The sequence below is a fragment of the Mirounga leonina genome, unplaced genomic scaffold, assembly GCF_011800145.1.
Source record: "Mirounga leonina isolate KUSES-001 unplaced genomic scaffold, KU_Mleo_1.0 Mir_152, whole genome shotgun sequence".
Classification (NCBI taxonomy): Eukaryota; Metazoa; Chordata; class Mammalia; order Carnivora; family Phocidae; genus Mirounga; species Mirounga leonina.
In genome coordinates, this window is record NW_023270380.1 from 3,437,951 (window position 1) to 3,457,005 (window position 19,055).

The 19,055-nt window shown below is 45.6% G+C and overlaps 1 protein-coding gene across 3 annotated transcripts in view; it reads right to left on the reverse strand.

Moving 5' to 3' along the window:
- SIPA1L2 (signal induced proliferation associated 1 like 2) overlaps window positions 1-19,055 on the reverse strand; it is a 213,774-nt gene that overhangs the window by 166,942 nt on the left and 27,777 nt on the right. For 2 of the 3 annotated variants that reach the window (XM_035008467.1, XM_035008464.1), the window contains exon 2: window positions 13,273-13,490. The exons of the other annotated variant lie outside the window; for it this stretch is intronic. The gene's annotated coding sequence lies outside the window, so the exon portion shown is untranslated. The remainder of the gene's footprint in view (window positions 1-13,272; window positions 13,491-19,055) is intronic. 3 annotated transcript variants of the gene reach the window in all.

A 19,055-nucleotide genomic window follows, 5' to 3' on the forward strand; every position in this document is an offset into this window, starting at 1 on the left:
CCCCCACACAATGAACACAACTCTGTAAAAGGCACTTTTCCTTCCTTTGATACAGCAAACATCCTGTAAACAATCCATGCCCCCACTCATTCAACCAACTGCCTTTGTTTACCGACAGGAAAGGAAAGGACAAATCCTCCAAGTGGCACTGGGGGCTCCAGAGTTCGCTTCATTTCCTACGAAGCAGGTGGTTTATACGAGGCTACTGGCTATTGTCTTTTGCCTTGTTTTTGCTTTCAAGAAGAAAATTACTGAGCTTTCGGCAGAGCCTCATCCTCTCAAACAGCAGAACTTGGGACTGCGGGCTGTCTTGCAGAGAGAGGGCCAGGGAAAGGCAAGATGCTCTCCTGTTCCCTGGTCCATTGCTGAGAGGGGACGACTCACACTTCAATAGGGAGCTCTGCCAGAAAACCAGATTTGCAGGCAAAGAGAGGCCTGGCCCTTTGTTCTTACCGGCAGGTTCTTCAGCTGCCTTCCCAGTGACACAGGGTTCTGAGAAAGTGAAGGCAAATATTTACTTTCCACTGAGAAGAATAAAAATATTCCACCCAGCTCAAAGTCATTATTTCTCCAATGTTAGGACAGGCTCACCAGTATTCAGGAAAAGCACCAGAGAAAGGCTAAATCTGTTTTTGTTTTTTATTTTAAAAATAAAAATTCCTTTCCAAATAATGACATGTTTCCAAGAGGCAAAGTCCTAAGCACTGATTTCTGGCCTTACACCTGTGAACTCTGGCAACGTGCGCAAGAAATACCTGCCTGTAACCACCCCCGCCCCTAAGCTGGGCCAACAGGCCAGTCACAGTTGCTGTAATCTAGGAACCATCGCCACATCTTCTGCATCATCATTAGGTCCAGGGGTGCACAGCTAGAATCCTAACCCAGACCTCACCTGCTCCAAAAGGACACCACACATTTCAGGAGACAGTTCCTCTAGAAATGTGTAACCAAATATGGAATCGGCCACCAGATTCAAACAGCTAGTCAGTTCCTAGAGAGAGTTTGGGATCACGGAGGATTCTGTAGATGAACGTCATCTGCTCCAAGAAATGCATTTTGGAAGCCAATGCACCTGTCACGCCCAGCATTCAACAGCACTGACCGCTCACCTGCACTCGTCATCAGGCTTTACCATCTCCCACCAGTTGCACACGGACACCCAGACACTGAGGGGTCCCTGTTAACTGTTTTCAGTCCATTTAAAGGTCTGTCTTTACGCAGGTGTCTAAATCACAGACAAGATGTCAGCTCAAGCCTCAAGCAAATGACCGACCACTCTATAAAGAGTCTGTTTGCGCTGTGAATCGGGTCAGGTAAAACTCTCAACGTGGGTGGTAATGTGGTTTCACTGCAGACATTTCATTTGTGATTTCAGGGAGGCGTGATGCGCTACGTCACTCAGGTGGGGTTTTTTTGCAGGGGGAGGTTGGTGGCTACTATATATATATTTTAAATGTATTGTAAGAACACTTATCAGGAGACTTGCCCTCTTAAATGTTTCAGCGCACGATACAGTATTATTAACTTAATAGGCACAGTGTTGTACAGCAGATCTCTAGAATTTATCCACCTTACGTAACAGCAACTTTATACCTACTGAACAGCAACTCCCCATTTGCCCCCTGCCCAGACCCTGGCAACAACCACTCCACTCTCTGTTCCTATGGGTCTGATTATTTTTAGATACCTCATGTAAGTAGAATCATGTGGCATTTGTCCTACTGTGACTAGTTTATTTCACTAAGTATAATGTCCTGCAACTTCATCCTTCTCATATACGGGCAGGATTTCCTTCTTGTTTAAGGCTGAATAATATTCCTTTGTATATATACTCTGGCATTCTTTTTAAGTCTGGTAGAAATCAGAAGGGCTCTGCCAACAGAGTCCCTTCAAAGTTATTTCAACGTTCAATAAATATTTACTCAGCACCTCCAGCATCCAAACACTTTACTAAACGCTGTCCATATTAAGACATAGTTCTTGTCACCTAAAGCTTACTGCCTAATGAAGGGAGCCAGCCTTAACATAGGAAAAGTGGAACAGAGCATCAATGGGATGCAGTGGATGAAATCTCTAATAGGGTACTGTTGGGGCACCAGGGAGGGGGAGGAGAAATTTTACCTGGGAAGAGAGAGGCGGGTAATCAAAGGTTTCCTACAGCACATAACACTGGAGTAGCTGAGTCATGGCAAAGGGGTGAGGAGTAGCAGGGAGAGTCCCATTCTCTCACATCTATCAGCACGATACATACCTATTCAACTTTCAGACAGGCCTCCTCTCCCCCATCCCTGGCCCAGGGTGAATCAAGAAGAATCTAGGACCTGGATGGCTCCCCGTAGCTTATAAACATTCCATCAGCCCCTACAACACCATACCACCACCAGCATCCCATGAGCCCTACAACACCAATACCTCTTAAGAGTGTTCATCAGCCCTACATCACCACACCTCACAGAGCATCCCATCAGCCCTCCAACACTGCTTTCATATTGAGGCTCCAGAATCTAGGAGGGTGGGCACGGGTCCACCCTACATATCCAGCACTAACCACTGTGCTCTGCACTTCAAAAGCACCCCATTGATATTTCCCAAAGAATGAAGGAAGAAGAGAGGGATAAAGGGAAAAAGGGAGAAGGGGAAAGGGAGGAAAGAGGAAGGAGAAAAGACTGGCTCTCTGTAGAGACTTGAAAGCCGCGGAGAATGAGACCAGGGGAGGCCAGCACGTGCAGAGCATACAATACACATCTGCTGGAAGAAAGAACACAGGCATTTCTAACCGGAATTCCCATGGAAGAGACTGAACCATGTGAAATTGCCACTGTGCGGCCATTTTGACCTACAAAGGCAGTAAGGTCATGTGATTCAGCCTAACACATGATCCTCCTCAGTGAGCTTAGTTAAGCTCCTTCCATGCCTCTCCATGCTTAGCTCATGCCTATCTCTATAATGGACCACTTACTTTGGTACCCTGCTAGTTTTACCAATTCTCTAGGGCCCAAACAGCTAGCTGCCACATCAAATGCCCCACCAGCACCTCTCACTCAACATGCAAAAAGCTGAGCTCCCATCCTTCCTGCCAAACCTCCCCCTCAACCCATGCTCCGTACCTCAGCTGCCCATTCTGTTCTCCCTCCAGGAGGCTTCTTCTGCTGCCGTGACCCGTGATAACTGCAGTGTCTGTCTGCCCCGCACACCTTGCCCACACTCCCTTCTTCTCGTTCCTGTGAGGAAACTTCCCTGCCCCCCTACGTAATGCTGTCCACTGGACCCCTCAGGGCACAGCATCCCCTCATCCTCACAGGTGCCTAGTTCAGTGTCCAGAACCAAAGCCCAGTCATCCACATCTTCCCTGGATAGCACAGCGGTCTGGGGAGGGAGAAGTTCCGTTTCAGCTAAGAGTGCCAAGCCAGGAGGAGGTGAGCTCGGACTACTGGCTGCCATCACACAGAGAGGGTGATGTGAAGGACTCAGCAGAGCAGAGTCAAGATCCAGAGGAATAGTCTCTGTGGCCATGTTAGAGGCCCTGGACCCGACAAAGCCTAAAGCACGCTACTTCCTAGATGCCTCAGTTACCTGAGCATTACTTTCCTTTTTTGCTTAAGGTTGGGTTTCTGTCATTCGTAACCAGATGGATTACCTGTGCAAAACAGTGCCATGCATAACTTAAGCCTCAACATAGCCTTCAAATAATTTCTAAGATGGCCTCAGTCACAGTATCAATAGGATCTTTCCCAAATAAATAAGCGCTAGACTTCCCATCACCCAAAATACCAGCATCCTTCATGGCCTCAGTGAAAGGCCTTCACTCCAACAAAACTTTCTCAGACATTTCCAGACGAAAAAAGTTTTGAAGAAAAACTTCCTAGACAGACAGCGTCTCTTGTTCTCTGCTACCCCCAGAGACCAATCCTCACACCTTTTGTTCTGACATTTTTCAGTCAGTCTCCAAGATGATGATTTATTTATAGATGTCTGCCACCTTCAATCAGGAATTCTTCATGAGCAGAGACCTAAGGCTTAATAGGTAATCAATACACAGTTGGTGAAATGCATCATCCTAAGCAGGCAAGCTTCTCATATTCGAAAACAACGGCTGGTGATGATGTCACAATTCCAAGTCTGCAGCCCTTTTCCATAAATTTATTACATTATTTTTTTCTTGAACTTCTAAGAGTAACTAAATTTCCATGACTGTTGAGATGTCCTTGATGTGGCGGAGGAAACACTCTGGGCTCTTTCAGTATTTCCCACAAACAAGATAAATAAGAAGGACTCCTGGGAACCAGTATGCCCTTGCTAAATTGAGCTAGAAAGCTTTAACTACTCCTCAGTGACCACAAAGTCCAAACTCGAAACCAAGGCAACCAAGCACTGGAGGTCTGTCCAGTCGCCTCTTCCAGAGCCTTTTGCCCTGCCACACTTGCTCACACACCCAGTGGTTTTCAGACTCGCTTCAGTGGAGGGTAGAGCAGCAAAAAGTCATGATATTGTTCAGTGAACACCCCCTCCTCTACCCACAGTGTAACACATGATGAATAATGATATAATTTTAGCATGAGAACCGGGAACATTTTTTTTTTTAAAGATTTTATTTATTTATTTGAGACAGAGAGAATGAGAGACAGAGAGCATGAGAGGGAGGAGGATCAGAGGGAGAAGCAGACTCCCTGCCGAGCAGGGAGCCCGATGCGGGACTCGATCCTGGGACTCCAGGATCATGACCTGAGCCAAAGGTAGTCGCTTAACCAACTGAACCACCCAGGCGCCCCGGGAACATTTTTATTAGCAGAACGATGTGCCTGGTGGAGTCACGTGCATCACCACAAGCACACCTACCTGGGGAAAAAAAAAAAAGGATGTTGAACTTGGCACACGCAGTTGATACGTGTCCTTCCATTCACTAGCCTGCTTTAATTATCTGCATGGAGACAAGCAAAGCTTAACGAGCAAGAAAGTATCATTCCTTAATGTGGTGGTTTGTTATCTTAAGAGCTGAAGGCTGATCCAACCTTAGGAGCACCCATGATCCAATGGAGTGCACTCGGAAACCCGTGGTATCCCACGCTCTCTACAGGTTGAACAAAGTTCTGACGTAACGATGTTATAAGGCCATTTTAAGCCTGGGGGATCCTCTACTATACACCTGAAATAGTGTTCATTAAGTCAATCAAGAAAAGAAACTTTAAAACATACTTCAGAAATTTAAGTAGATTCCCTATTTTCAGGGTAGCTGCTCATAGTAACCATAATAAACTTCAGAAGTCTAAATTCACACAGATGCCTACTGGTGTCCATAAAAGGTAAAATGCCCTGACTAAGAACCTTGCTAGCAGTGCCATCTCTGTTTTCTGACACTGAAAGGGATAGAGCCCATGACCAGATGCATTTCTTGAGTCATCCTTAAATATCACTTACACAAAGTGCAAGATGAAAATCTATGACAGGCTGGGTAAACCAGACAGAAGAAAAATGAGAAAGGGAAAATGTTTTTGTCTGCTGTACGCTTGACCACATCCAGAACAGGAGAAAGAAATCTGACGGTGCAAAGTTACATAATAACTATGCTGTCACCTTTGGGATGCGGGGGGAGGGGGAGGAGTATCTCAGCTGATATGTATCAACCATTTACTAAGAAGTAAGGGCGCATTTCATTTATGCCCCATTATTTCACTTTCTTCAGATTTTGAACAATTATGTATCTACTCAACTGAGACATAGGTCTTTCTTTTATATACATCAATGTAGAAAAGGCAAAGATGGGGCGCCTGGGTTGCTCAGTCGGTTAAGCTTCTGACTCTTGATTTTGGCCTGGGTCATGATCTCAGGGTTGTGAGATCAAGTCCCGTGTCGGGCTCCACACTGGGCATGGAGTCTGCTTGAGATTCTCTCTCTCCCTCTGCCCCTCCCGTGATTGTGCTCTCTCTCTCTCTCTCACTCTCGCTAAAAAAATAAAATAATAAAAAAATTAAAAAGAAAAAAAAGGCAAAGCTAACTTCTGTAACTGATACACAGTGTAGGGAAAAATTACAAGGAGGCCATGTGAAGTGTAATAAGAGAATAACCTTTACCCATCCATTTAGGTTATCAGCCATATTCAAGAAAACATGGGTTCCATCAGTTTTCTCGGTACCAATATATTAGACCTTTAGGTGACAGTCCTAAAAATAAAATCAGTATCCCAGTATAGAGGCTACTGCTTATTTTCTAGCTGAGTCCCCCTTTAACCCCAGTGAAAGAAGGTATTTTACAACCTCATCTCTGGCAGTGGTCATCCGGCCACCACAGAAAAACGTGGGCCTCGTCATACAAGCACACATGAAGAGGTACAGTCTCTAAGTCGGGGGTAAGAATGAGACGGGCCAAAGGTTAGGAACTCTGCAAAAACAGAAACCGGCCAAAGAAGAAGAATCTCCTCTAATGTCCTCTCTCTTCCTCCCCCTTCCTTCCGATCTCTCTCGCCCTCCCAAATCTTCCTACCCCCAAGAAGGGGCCCACAGTTTGGCACCTGCAGCTGTGGGCACACACAGAAGGGTAAAGAAGGACAGCAGTGAAACAGCACAAAGAGAACAAAGGAGGAAGAAAGTCCGTCTGGAATAGTTTTTCTCCATCACAAAGTTCTCTTAATCTGAATAACCTAAGAGGGAAAAGGCAGAGTGAAGAGGCAGCGAAGGCGTGCTGATACTGAACATGCAAATCTCAGGGCTTCTAGAAACGACAAAAAACAAAGATGCAGGTTGGTAATAATACTGCTCCTGACTTGCAAACACTCCATAAATGCCTCTTGAACTGAATGAAAGATTTCACAGGCTCCAAAGTAAGGAAAGTGTGATGAGCAAGACTAGAAAGGTGGTACCTCTGATCGGTAAAAATAATATCAGCAATAAAAAGAAAGCTAGAGAACAGAGTTGGAATGGTATTTTGAAACAAAAGGCCAACATAAAAAGGCGATAATATTTACTTAGCTTGGCTTCATCGGCTATTCCAGAAAAATCCCACATGAAAGCAAAACACCAAGCCTGGGCTCCTCCTCAAGACCTTGTGTGTTTGCTGCGTGTGGGGGCGGGGCTGGGACAGCGGGTTTTGCTACAGCTCTGCCCACACCGCCCTTTGATATCTTCTCAATGATCCCACTGGTCTATCTGATCATAGTGAAGTCAATTAAAAAGACAGTCATAAAACAGAACGTCTAGGCTCCTCTCATCTACATCTTCGGGAGCAGACGTCCAATAAGGTATTTATTAATATTTTATCAGACATTTTCATTTTACCCAGACCAGCACATCGGCTCCACAATGCCTCTATAACTGGGGATTCCTAATGCGAAGAGCAATTGAAGGAAACCTCAACTGTTCTCAACAGGCTCTAAGGGACTCACTCCAGCCCGGGGAGTCCACGTTCACTGGAGAGTCCCTCGTCCCATTCCACAAAATCAGAAAACTCAAGAGAAAAATAAAACGGGGCAAAGTATCCATGCACAAGTCCCCAACTAACGTGAACGACTTAATTTCTAAAAACAAAAACAAAAACGAAGGCAGCCGTTCTCACCCACAAAGTATAAATCCGTCCTCACTATCCCCCAGATAAATTTCTGCTCAGGAAGAAGAAAGAAAAGCACCAGCAGCAATGACAAGGTGTCCCTCCAGGCACAAAAACCTTTCTCTTCTGGAGCCACCCGAAGAAGAACTCACATGGGATGCTTCATACGTACAAAACAAAATAAACTGCCGAACCACCTTGTCATGATGCAAAGCATGACAACTGGAGTGAATGACACGCTCTCATCAACAGCGGATCCATTTCACAACCGACTCCATGCGGCCCTTGTCACCTGACATGTAATTATGGAAAACATGGGCTTTCTTAAGCTGACATCGACTTGCAGTTCTGATTGCTGGAGTGTTCTGCACAGCGGGGGACAGGGACCTCCACGGAACGGGAGACAGCCCCACAAGGGCCAGGGCAGCTAAGGACAAGGACAGTGGCCAGAGCATCCACTGTGCAGCGCAGGATGGGAGGGGCCGGGCAGCCACATCCCACACCTTTTTAATTACCTTCATAATACAAGGAAAACTTGAAGAACGTGATTTTTTTAAAAACCCACTGAATTGGTAAGCCCATGACTCTTGATCTATGCATTCAAACTACAACACAGATTTCTTGCGTCACATCCCAGGCACGGATGTAGACATTCAGGACACAGGAGCTAACACCCACCCCACCCCCCAACGAAAGTTCCATGCTCCGGTAATTCACTTGACCTCTGGCCTGCCCCATGTCTGGGGTCCATTTCTGTACCATCCGCACAAACCAAGTCTAGCTCCTGTTTCCCTAAGCACCTTCCCCATCCGTCTGAAAGCAATGGTTCTCAGACGTGTGAACCGTGGAGCCCCTCTAGTCCCTGAGGCTCTTCAGCTGCATCTGGGAGGTCAGACTACGTTCATAATAATCCGAAGACCCCATCTGCCTGTTGAACTGTGTCAGTCGTAGAAATGCGACAATGTGTAAAACTGCCTGGGCCTTAGGGCAAAGCAAGGCAGGAATTGTGCCACACACGGCAGTTAAATAAGTAGATAAATAAAATAATAAAAACTAAAGATAGGTAGATAAGATGGTTTCTGTTAATGTCCTGGATGAAGAAGCAAAAGTAACGAATTGTATTAAATCTGGGGCCTCGAGCACGTACTCTCTGCCGCCCCGTGGGACGGAATGGGGAGCACGCAGAGCCCCCGCTGCTGCATGTATTGCCTGGGAAAGCACCCCTAACACAGGGTATGAGGTGCACAAGCCGCTTTGTTCACAAAACATGGCCTGGTACTTCAGAGAGTGATACACACAGTCCAGCTCTCCGGACACGGCTGTGTGCTAGACGCTTTCCAGGAAAGGGACACCATGGGCCCGCTTTCAAGGAAAGCAGCTGACACACGGATGAGAGTCCAGCTTCTGTGCAAAGCGTAGACTTTCTGAAAACGTGTACACCCCTGTGCACCGTGAAGGTGACAACTTCCCTACATTGAAAGGTTCTTCTATAATTGGTGACGTGATTTTTTTTTTAATTGCAAGATAAAATGTAACAACACTTGGGGAGATGTTCCAAATGATTGATGCAGGATCTTTAAAACCATACACAGAATGGAATTTTAGAAGTTCATCTGTATGGTTTCAGAATCCACATCTCAACCAACCTTTAAGAAACCACCACTTGTTTGTTAGCCATAGTATCAAAGAAGAAGATCCACAAAGAGCTAAAAACAAATTAAAACACTCCCGTTCCCACTCTTTTCCCACCCACATATCTGTGGGAGGCTGGATTTTCATCATATGTGGATTTTCATCATACGTGGCAACCGGAACAACGTATCACATCAGAATGGATGCAGATGCAAAGATGAGAACCCAGCTGTCTTCCATTATGCCAGATATTAAAGGCAGTTTTATATAAAGGTATAAAAAATTACAAAACACTTCTTAGGGGCACCTGGGTGGCTCAGTTGGTTAAAACTATGCCTCAGGCTCAGGTCATGATCTCAGGGTCCTGGGATGGAGTCCTGCATGGGGCTCCCAGCTCAGCAGGGGGCCTGCTTCTCCCTTTCCCTCTGCCCCTCCCCCACACTCTGCTCTCTCTCTCTCACTCGCTCTATCTCAAATAAATAAATAAAATGTTTAAAACAAAACAACAACAACAAAAAAACCAAAATACTTCCTAATAAGGTTTCTTTGGGTTTGGAAAATGGTAACTTTTGATAAAAATAGTGTTTATATTAACACGAATTCGTTATTTTTAATTTAATAATTTTTTTAACTCTCTTGGTTTTTATTTTTTATTTACTTATTTTTTTTAAAGATTTTATTTACTTATGTGAGAGAGAGAGGATAAGAGAGAGCATGAGAGCGGGGGGGAGGCTCAGAGGGAGAAGCAGACTCTCTGCTGAGCAGGGAGCCCGATGCGGGACTCGATCCCGGGACTCCAGGATCATGACCTGAGCTGAAGGCAGTCGCTCAACCAACTGAGCCACCCAGGCGCCCGGTTTTTATTTTTAATATAATAAACATCACTAGATATAACCACATAAACAAAGCTCTCTGGAGTCCTCAATAAGTTTTAAGAGTGTACAAAAGTCCCGAGACTACAACACTCAAGAACCACTATCTTAAAAAGGAACATTTAGACGGCAACTCCCACGGGGAAACAGATTTGAGAAATAAAGCAAGTAAGCTAACATTTCTTAATCATCAGATGACAATGCAAAAAGCAGGTCCATCTTCACTCATTAAGCCAAATATACATTTATGGAGGTTTCTCTTTAAGGACAAATGGTTAAAGTATTTACACATTTGGATCTCCATTAATCTCCTATAAATTTCCCAAATGACTAGTCTTGTGTGACGCTACAGTAACACTGTGTGTAAATTCACCCAATTAGCTCACTGACACTTGTACATTCTCCCAAATTCACTAACATCCACTGCATTGTCTTTTGCCACCATTGGCTGAGAGACTTCCCACTGAATTATTGATTTTCTGCCAATTAATTACCATAGTAAGATTCAGTTGGGCTTATCTCTACAGAAATTATCTCTTTTTCCCGTCTCACTGTTTCTTGTACCCTTTAAAGTCTGTTGGGGAATCAAATTAATTGGAAGCCTTAAGATGAGATCCTGAATTCTAAAAATATCCTTGGCATAACTTACAAACAGCCCAGTTGTCAGAAACTTAAATGGACAAAGACCTATTTTTCCCCGGATTACAGACTTTGATGCTTTTCACTTAGATCTTCCCTCAATTCTCTGTCAATTCAGCAACTTCACTATATGAATCTTGGAATAAATCAGTTGTGCTGACCCCAGGCGGAGACTGATAAGCACATTCATGTCTATACTCTTAATTCATAAGAGTGGCATGCTTGACCATACAAAGAAAAATAAAAAACAAAATATTCTCATTATTTATGGGAAAGCATGGAAATCTAGGAGAAGAAAAAATAAGGTCTAATTCCCAAAATAATAGGTGCACAGCTAAATGGACACCCCTGCAGCAACTCCTACATCACCCACTCTAGGATTTAGATGCCACAGCAAAACAGAGAGCTCATCTCTGTCTCAAGCAAAGGCTTCCTCTGTTGGGCCTCCACAGCCCACCTGAATGTACGTGCAACCCTGTCCCCTGGCTTGGAATTCCATCTCTCCCATCCTCTTCCCCACCAGGGAAACAAGACACCTAGACACCTCAGGAGACCAGGCATGGGATAGGCCATCGTCCTCATCTCCCCATTCCCACACACTCTCCCCTCTGTCTCAGGCGTGGGGCAGGAAAGGGAGGGGCTACCAGGCAGGGTATTTAAAGCCTCCAGAATTCATTTCAAGAATATCCATTATGACTTTTCTTGGTTGCTCTAAAATGCGGGTATCACCGATCTGAGCAGTGAGATTCAAGAAGTCTCTATTTTCAAGAAGCAAACCAATTAAGCCAAAGTGTAAATACAGAAGAATGAGAAAGAGAAGAAAGAAATTTAACTCAGCCATAGCACTGACATTAACAAGGCTGCTGGAGGAAGAAAGAAATTTTGAGTTTATATACCTTCTTTTCTGGAAAGAGGAAGATACAGAGAAAAAAACACTGTGGACTTGGTATCAGATGTGACTTTGGACCCCAGCCTCACCCCCCTGGAGCACAGAGCACAGGACCCCACCCACAGGACATGCCAGGAAGGGGGAACCAGTCCCACCTTCCTCCTATACCCAAACCTGCACAAAATGGAAAAATTGGCCCTGCGCTGAAAGACAGTGAGATCTTCCAACTCACAGCAGACCAAAATCACCACATCAAACAGCAAATTCATTAATGTGCACGAGACAAAGGAAACTGGGATAGAGAAGCAATCCTTTAAGGAGAGAACTGAAATTCATCAACGAAAACACAGATAACACCAACAGGGAGGTCTGTGCTTTGTCATACAGTTTGGAACAAACAAAAGGTACTAAACCTTGAGTAAGTGAAGGTCTGCTTAAAGGAAAAGCTGGAAAGTCAGAACACGGCTCGTCTAGAGGTGTGGGTTGGGGTTCGGGGGAGAATGGCAGAGTGTTCCCCATGCCTCTGCCCCCTCCGCACCCATGAAGGCATCACCCCAAATGGGAATCATGAGAACACAGTCAAGTGTATGTGAATGCAGAGACTTAAGTGAAACAAAAATGAGTAACTCTGCCTATTACACAAATGTTTCACTTGGGATTCTCTACCTCCCTGACCAGACTGGAAAATAAATCAACGGTTTATATTTCAGGGAGGGGTTTTAAAAAAAAATGAGTAGGGAAATGTTCCACATGGGTCAGCAGGGGACTGGAATCAATCCTGTAACATGTGGACTATAAGCAGGGTTGTGCGGACTGTCCCCCAGGTCTGCCCAGGGTGCAGGGGAGCAGGCGGGCCAGGTAGGGGCCGGGTGGGGGGTGGCACCCAGCGCTCCGAGCGGACCAGACAGGACAGCGGGGGGTGCGAGGGGCCTGCCGGGCAGACCCTCCCAGGCCAGCTGCCCCTTGCCAGGATGCTGGGATGCGTGTGGCCAGTTGTGTCTTCAGGCAGAGATTGGCTTCACCTTTAACCTGGAACTGCTGGACTGTCTAGCACCTTTGCCTCTGTTCTTGTTTCTGTCTTGAAGCTCTCCCTGTTGGCCTCCTGATGCAGTTTACCCACTGACGTGGCTTTCTGGTCTCCCTCATGAGGCCACAATAAGATAGAGGCTAGGAGAGTCAGAAAGATAGGGCGCCTTCTGGAAATGAGGGGCCTTGTGCCAAACAACTCCTCACCAAGCGGCCGGGGAACAGGCATCCTTTCTCCTAAACAGCTGAGGGGACAGGGCTACACATCCCACTGATCTTTGCACAGGAGGAACTAAAGTCATTTCTCACATTTCAATCTTTAAATTTACTAGAATATGCTAAGCCTCTCACTTTAAGAAAATTAAAAACCCAGTAGAAATGGCACCACTTGCACCAGGGCCACGCCCATGGGCGTCTCCGGTGGGACAGTCCTCCTGACTCCACGCACCGAGCCCATCCCTTCTTTCCTGCTCCTCGCTGGCGACACGGGCCACCAGGATCAGGGGAAAAGATTAACTATTTCCAGTAGTCTTCCACTGAAAATAAACCACCAGAGAAAGGGAAGGAAAAGAAGAATGCAAAATTATCAATTCTCAGACACACACACACACACACACGCTCTCAGAGGCTGTCTGAAAGCAAAAGGAATATTTAGCACAGACATTTGCAGACACTTACTGTCTGAATTAAAATGGGAAGCAGCAGAGATAGGAGTCACTGAATAATTAGCAGTGACGACAGTTTTACTCTGCAATCTGCCAGATACAATTACTTTCGCTCCATCTCTGGAGGTAAACACATCTAAACTGGTAGAGCTGAATGGGACCACCTGCCACGTATTTTTTTAAAGGTTCTTCATTTCGGGATACGTTTGTGGCCACCTAAAATGTTGACGTCTGAAAAAAAAAAAAAAGAGTCATGTTCTATTATAAATTATGACTGCTAGTATGGAATCAAAATAACTTCTGGTTTATATGTGAAAATCAAACAAGAGCTGATTTATCAAGCTGTCTATCCACTGGTGGCCTGAAGGCTTTAGAAGGACCAAGAAGAACTTCCTGAATCATCCAAGAAAGGCATGTTGACTCTTAACCAAAAACTTGGTAAACTGCGAAGCTTTCTAGAATTAAAAATATATATATATTTTTCAGAACCTTCCTTAAAGACCTTAGAAAACTAGCAACAAGACTAATTTCTTACTATCAAATAGAAAGGAACACTAATATTTCAAACTTTGGTGTATCCTTTCTATATGTTCACCATGCAAGAAAGAACCCTGGAGTGAAAATGGCTTTTCTCTCCTTAAATCCTACATTGTGCATTCTTTTCTGTTGCACAACTCGAAAAACGGAAGGGGGGCAAATTCTTTGTAAGTAATGAAGAAGGTTAGCCCCTTCCCCACAAGAGATTCTCATAGGAAAGAAGCCCAACTGAGGGCTTGGACATAGGCAGGTAAATCCAAACTCTTTAGGAGACTCAGAACCAGCTGCAAAATGAATCCAAAGAACGTCTTTTCAGGGGCTGCATAAATTATTACGTTTCCTAAAAAACACTTCCTAACAAACACAAAACAACATTCGAGAGAAAAACAAGAAGCTATTTCCTCTGAGAGTTCTAAGTCAAATACTCTACTCCCCCACCAAGATGCCTTCAAAATGTTAAATTATCTGGTCCAACTCCTGCCTAACAGTCAAGAAATGTTCACTGGCTTAATGGGCCCTGTTTACAGTGTCCTTGCTGTGTCCAGAGACAGGGGCTGGAGGCAAGGAGCCAGCCCCAGTCAGCCCCACCGACCCCACAGGCTGCATGCATTCAGCCTATGCGCCAACACTAACCCACTTTTCCGGATATTCCTGAACGTTAAGTGGGCTATTAACTAGAGGTGTTCCTTTTAAGACCCAACATAAAGACTACATTACATAAAAATAAAAAAAAAAAAAAAAAGTATATGTAGCTCTGTAGAATAAGGCATTCTGAAACAACTCTCGGGAAAGATTTACTGTCTCTAGGGTGCTTTTCATAAAATGATTTATTATGGTTTCGCTAAAATGATTAGAGAAAAAACGTTCCAAAATATCTATAAAACGTTGCTAGGCATCTTGAAAGTTAGCAAAGTGGCAAGAATTTTCCAACAAGTTGTCAAAATAAAATGAAAAGATAGAGATTCTCAGCAACACAGAGAACAAAATAAAGATATCCCATTAAAAAAAAAAATCCTCTTGTGAAATAAGCAATATTCACAGAGCTATGATGAAGATCTTTAGAAAAGTTGACTTGTAGCAGGCAAGCAGTGGACCACCTGGCCTAAGGGATGTTTATTCTCTGTGGATACACCAAGAGCAGAGACCCTGCCTGGGCAGGCCCAGGCTGGCTCTTCTGGATGGTCAATGCTAACCCACACAGGCAAGCTCAGGCCCCTCACACAGCTCCACTCAGCTGCTCCCAGGGGCCGGAGCTCTGACCCTCTAGCCTCCTGTGTCTCCCAGGAGACTGGTCCCAGCCCCGATACTTCTTAAAGCCCCTCCCCCCTCCAATCTTTCAGTGGCCTCATTCCATCACCCCTCCTGGCTAAAACAGACTTGTAGGGCATGACTCCAATTCCACCTGATAACAGAAAACACAAATATAAAACAGGAACTAAAGGAGAGGGGAAAGGAAAATGTGGCTAGAGCTACGAAGTGGTTAAGGCCCGTGATGGGGGAGAAGGGGCAGTGAATGAAAGTGAGCAGCTGGTCCTGGGAAGAGAGTAAAAACACAAGGAGAAGTTGAGTCAGAGGGGCTCGTGCCAAAGATGAAACATCAAGGGAGACACTGGCTAACACCCAGAGGGGCCCTGGCAGGGATTCTTCATAACCTCACTTTATGCCCCAATCATCCATTCCAATAGCTCTGTCTGGAGCAACTGTGACCGTATAATTTTGTTCCAGAAAATTCCATCTTCATTCTCTCTCTGGGAGAAACACCTTGGCTGGCCCAGCACTAAAGAGAGCCATTCAGTTCTTTCTCCAGTCTCGTTGTAAGCATTCCCTTTAAGGTTTTAGGAACATTAGTAGGCTCCAGTGTTCACTAAAGCCTCTCCCAAGCCAACCACACTAAATGGCCTGAGTCTCCCAAATTTAATAGGCTTTTTCTGAGATCTGGTCAGAATCTCTCCTGATTCTAAAACCATTTAACTTGTCTAAAAATTCCAAGTCCTGGAAATCAGAAAGAGTGTCAATAACCCCAAAAGCTCAAAGGGGAAGCCCCCGAGCTCCCCCAGGCTGTCCTGATTCTAGGTGATGGCTTCGACCCAGAACAGGTACAGGTGGTCTTGGCCACGGCCTCGTGTTACAATCACCTGAAGAGCCTTCAGGAAGTCCGGGCACCCAGGCCCCTTCCCTTGGATTAAATCAGAACCTCTGGGATGGGGCCCGGGCATGCATCATTTTTCAAATGTTCCCCCCATGATTCTCATGTGCGGACAAGTCAGAGAAGACTCTTCCTGAACTCTAGTGAAGGCTCTCATACCGGAGATCAGGAATGGCTAACGTGATCAGAGCTGGTTCCTCCTGAGCAATTACAGCGCCCTTTGCAGGCATCACCTCATTTCCAACCTTCGGCTGCCCTGATCAGTGGTCCACTGGCGAGGGAGGGTAGAGCTGGGCCTCCATGTCTCTCTTGTCAACTATTCCCTTTTCATTCATGCAAAAAATACTTACTCCCACCTCATGTAATTTCCAGTCCAAAGAGCACAAAGCCATGGGGGCAGCGACGGTCTTACTCTAATCAACTGGCTAAAAACCAAACAAACAAACAAAAACCATAAAGGAGAAAAATGTCAACGTCTGAGTCCCTAACCACAGTTAAAGGTCTAGCAAAAAGTTTCAACCTGAGCCGAGCTCCCTCCAGCCCCCCAAGCCCCCTGTGAAGTGGACGAGGAGCAAGGACATGCGAAGGTCGGTGGCCCACCACTCAGCTACTGCTGTCGCTGGCCGGATCTGGACTCATTTTCAGCTGTCACCTTCCTCACAAAGGACAGAAGGCTTGGGGACTGGACACTTTCTCCCAGCGCACTAATCTCATTCCATCCAGCCCTAACTGGGCTTGAGGTCTGCAAAGTCATCTTTTGTGCTCCCTCTGACAGTAGGGGTTTTCAGAACCCTGACTTTCATATAAACTGTCTAAATTAACTTTTCATGAAGTCGGGCTAGGGGAGACACTATGGGTTGACTTTCAGGTAGCCTTAGAATTAGTGTCTCTGTGGCGAAATGACCATTTTCTTCCAATCAATATGCTCATCAAAAAAAGTAAAAACTGGGGCGCCTGGGTGGCTCAGTTGGTTAAGCGACTGCCTTCGGCTCAGGTCATGATCCTAGAGTCCCGGGATCGAGTCCCACATCAGGCTCCCTGCTCAGCGGGGAGTCTGCTTCTCCCTCTGACCCTCCTCCCTCTCCTGCTCTCTGTCTCTCATTCTCTCTCTCTCAAATAAATAAATAAAATCTTAAAAAAAAAAAAAAAGTAAAACTGACTTTTGGAGACATTTGAAATTCGAGCTTTATTCCTTTAAAAATTTCAAAGGCAAAAAAAAAAAAATCCCACTTTCATTATGAAATCATCATGCCATGCTAGCTTAGAGGATCAACGGGGTCCACAAACAGTAACAAACCAGTGTTAACTAGGTGAGAATATTAATCCTGTCTTCCACAATGTCTGACAATTACCTGGAAAGTTCCACGGCTGGGAAAGAAGTAAGTGGCTTCCCTCGCTATCCCCACAACTGCTCTGCTCGATTCAGGCAGTCCTGGAACATACTGAGCGTTCTGGGGTCCCTGCTCCCTTGTGCTCATCCCTCTCCCCTCATAAAAACCACCCAAGGCAAAGAGCACTGCACTGGAAGAGTCTCTCCCAACACTCCCGTGACTATGGGAAAACTGTCCCAAATATGACACAATTCCAAACTGACAATGACACTGGTTCCTATTTTGCTGAAAGAACCTCAAAGTGCAGGCTCAATCAGAGCATAGCACAACTGAGCCCCAAATCACAGGCAAGGAAGGATCCTAACATGATTTTCAGGTCACTGAAATTACTGATGCTAATATGAAAAAAATTTAGAGTTTGTTCCCGAAAAATAAAACAATTCCTGGTTTAATTTTTTTTTGGGGGGAGGGGGGTCAACTAATGTATTCTAAAATACCCATGTTCCTATGGAGGAAGGGTAGGGTACTCTGCTACTTCAATTCAACGAATCACCTATAAAAGTATGGTCTCTCTATCTGGAGAGGCAACAGTTGATGGTTTCGATATTAAAACGAGCACTAGAGAGAAAAGTAGTAAGAATATAAGAAGCCTACTGATAGTGAGAATTTCACTTCCCAAAAGGACACGGCAACATAATATTGTTGAGTTTGTGAATGCAGCTCACATTAAAATGTAGCATCTATACCAACCCCACCCCCCCACACACACAACTAGGATACCAGAATTTGCTGCATGGCTGGTTTGTCTGAAAGTCAGTTATTAAAATATATTAGAAACATTTGGAATTTAAAAGACATACCCTTGGGGCACTTGGGTGGCTCACTTGGTTGAGCATTCAACTCTTGGTTTCAGCTCAGGTCATGAGCTCGGGGTCGTGAGATGGAGCCCCGTGTCAGGCTCCACACTGGGCGTGGAGCCTGCTTAAGATTCTCCTTCTCCCTCTCCCTCTGCCCCTCCCCAGCTTGTGCTCGCTCACTCTCTCTTTCTCTCTCTTTAAAATAAATAAATAAATAAATAAAGTAAAAAATAAAAGACCTACTTTTACCTCATCCAGCCCACAGAAATGTGCTGACTGCCTAGCATGTCTAAGAACGTGCTGGAAAATGAGGCACCAACGGTAAGACAGCCGTGTGGTGTCTCCCTCCCCCACCAGAGCAGGCAGACTGACAGGAAGGGAGGCTATCCTCCAGGCCTGGTGGAGTGGACACAGATGCTCAGGGAGGACGGGGCTGAGTCCCGAACTAGGGAGAGGGGGTCAGTGAAGTGTTCTCAGCACTGGTGTCGGAGTTGAGAACTGAAGCATGAGCAGAGCTGGCCAGGCGAGCGTGGAGCGGCAGGGCCCGGAGGAGAGCAGATGGAGTGCCCCCCCCGCCCCGCAGGAAGCAGCGTGGCAGGACCGGGTCCGGGGACGGAGGGGGGTTAAGGCACAAGGTGGGGACAGTGCATGCAGCAGAAGCCAGGCAACAACACCCTCTCTGGTGGCTCTGGAGGCGTGGACTCCAACCTAAAGAAGTGACGGGATTTGTCTGGAGTCCAATCACTCAGACTATGGCTCCTTGTAGTGACAGTGGAGACTAGAAATTTCAGAGGTAGGATCAGAACCCCAAACATGAATTCCTTCCAGCAAGGCTGAGTCCCAGGCACCTGAAACAACACTTTAGAAATGCAGATAAACACCTCATTTAAAAAATCTGGTTCCCGGGCGCCTGGGTGGCTCAGTC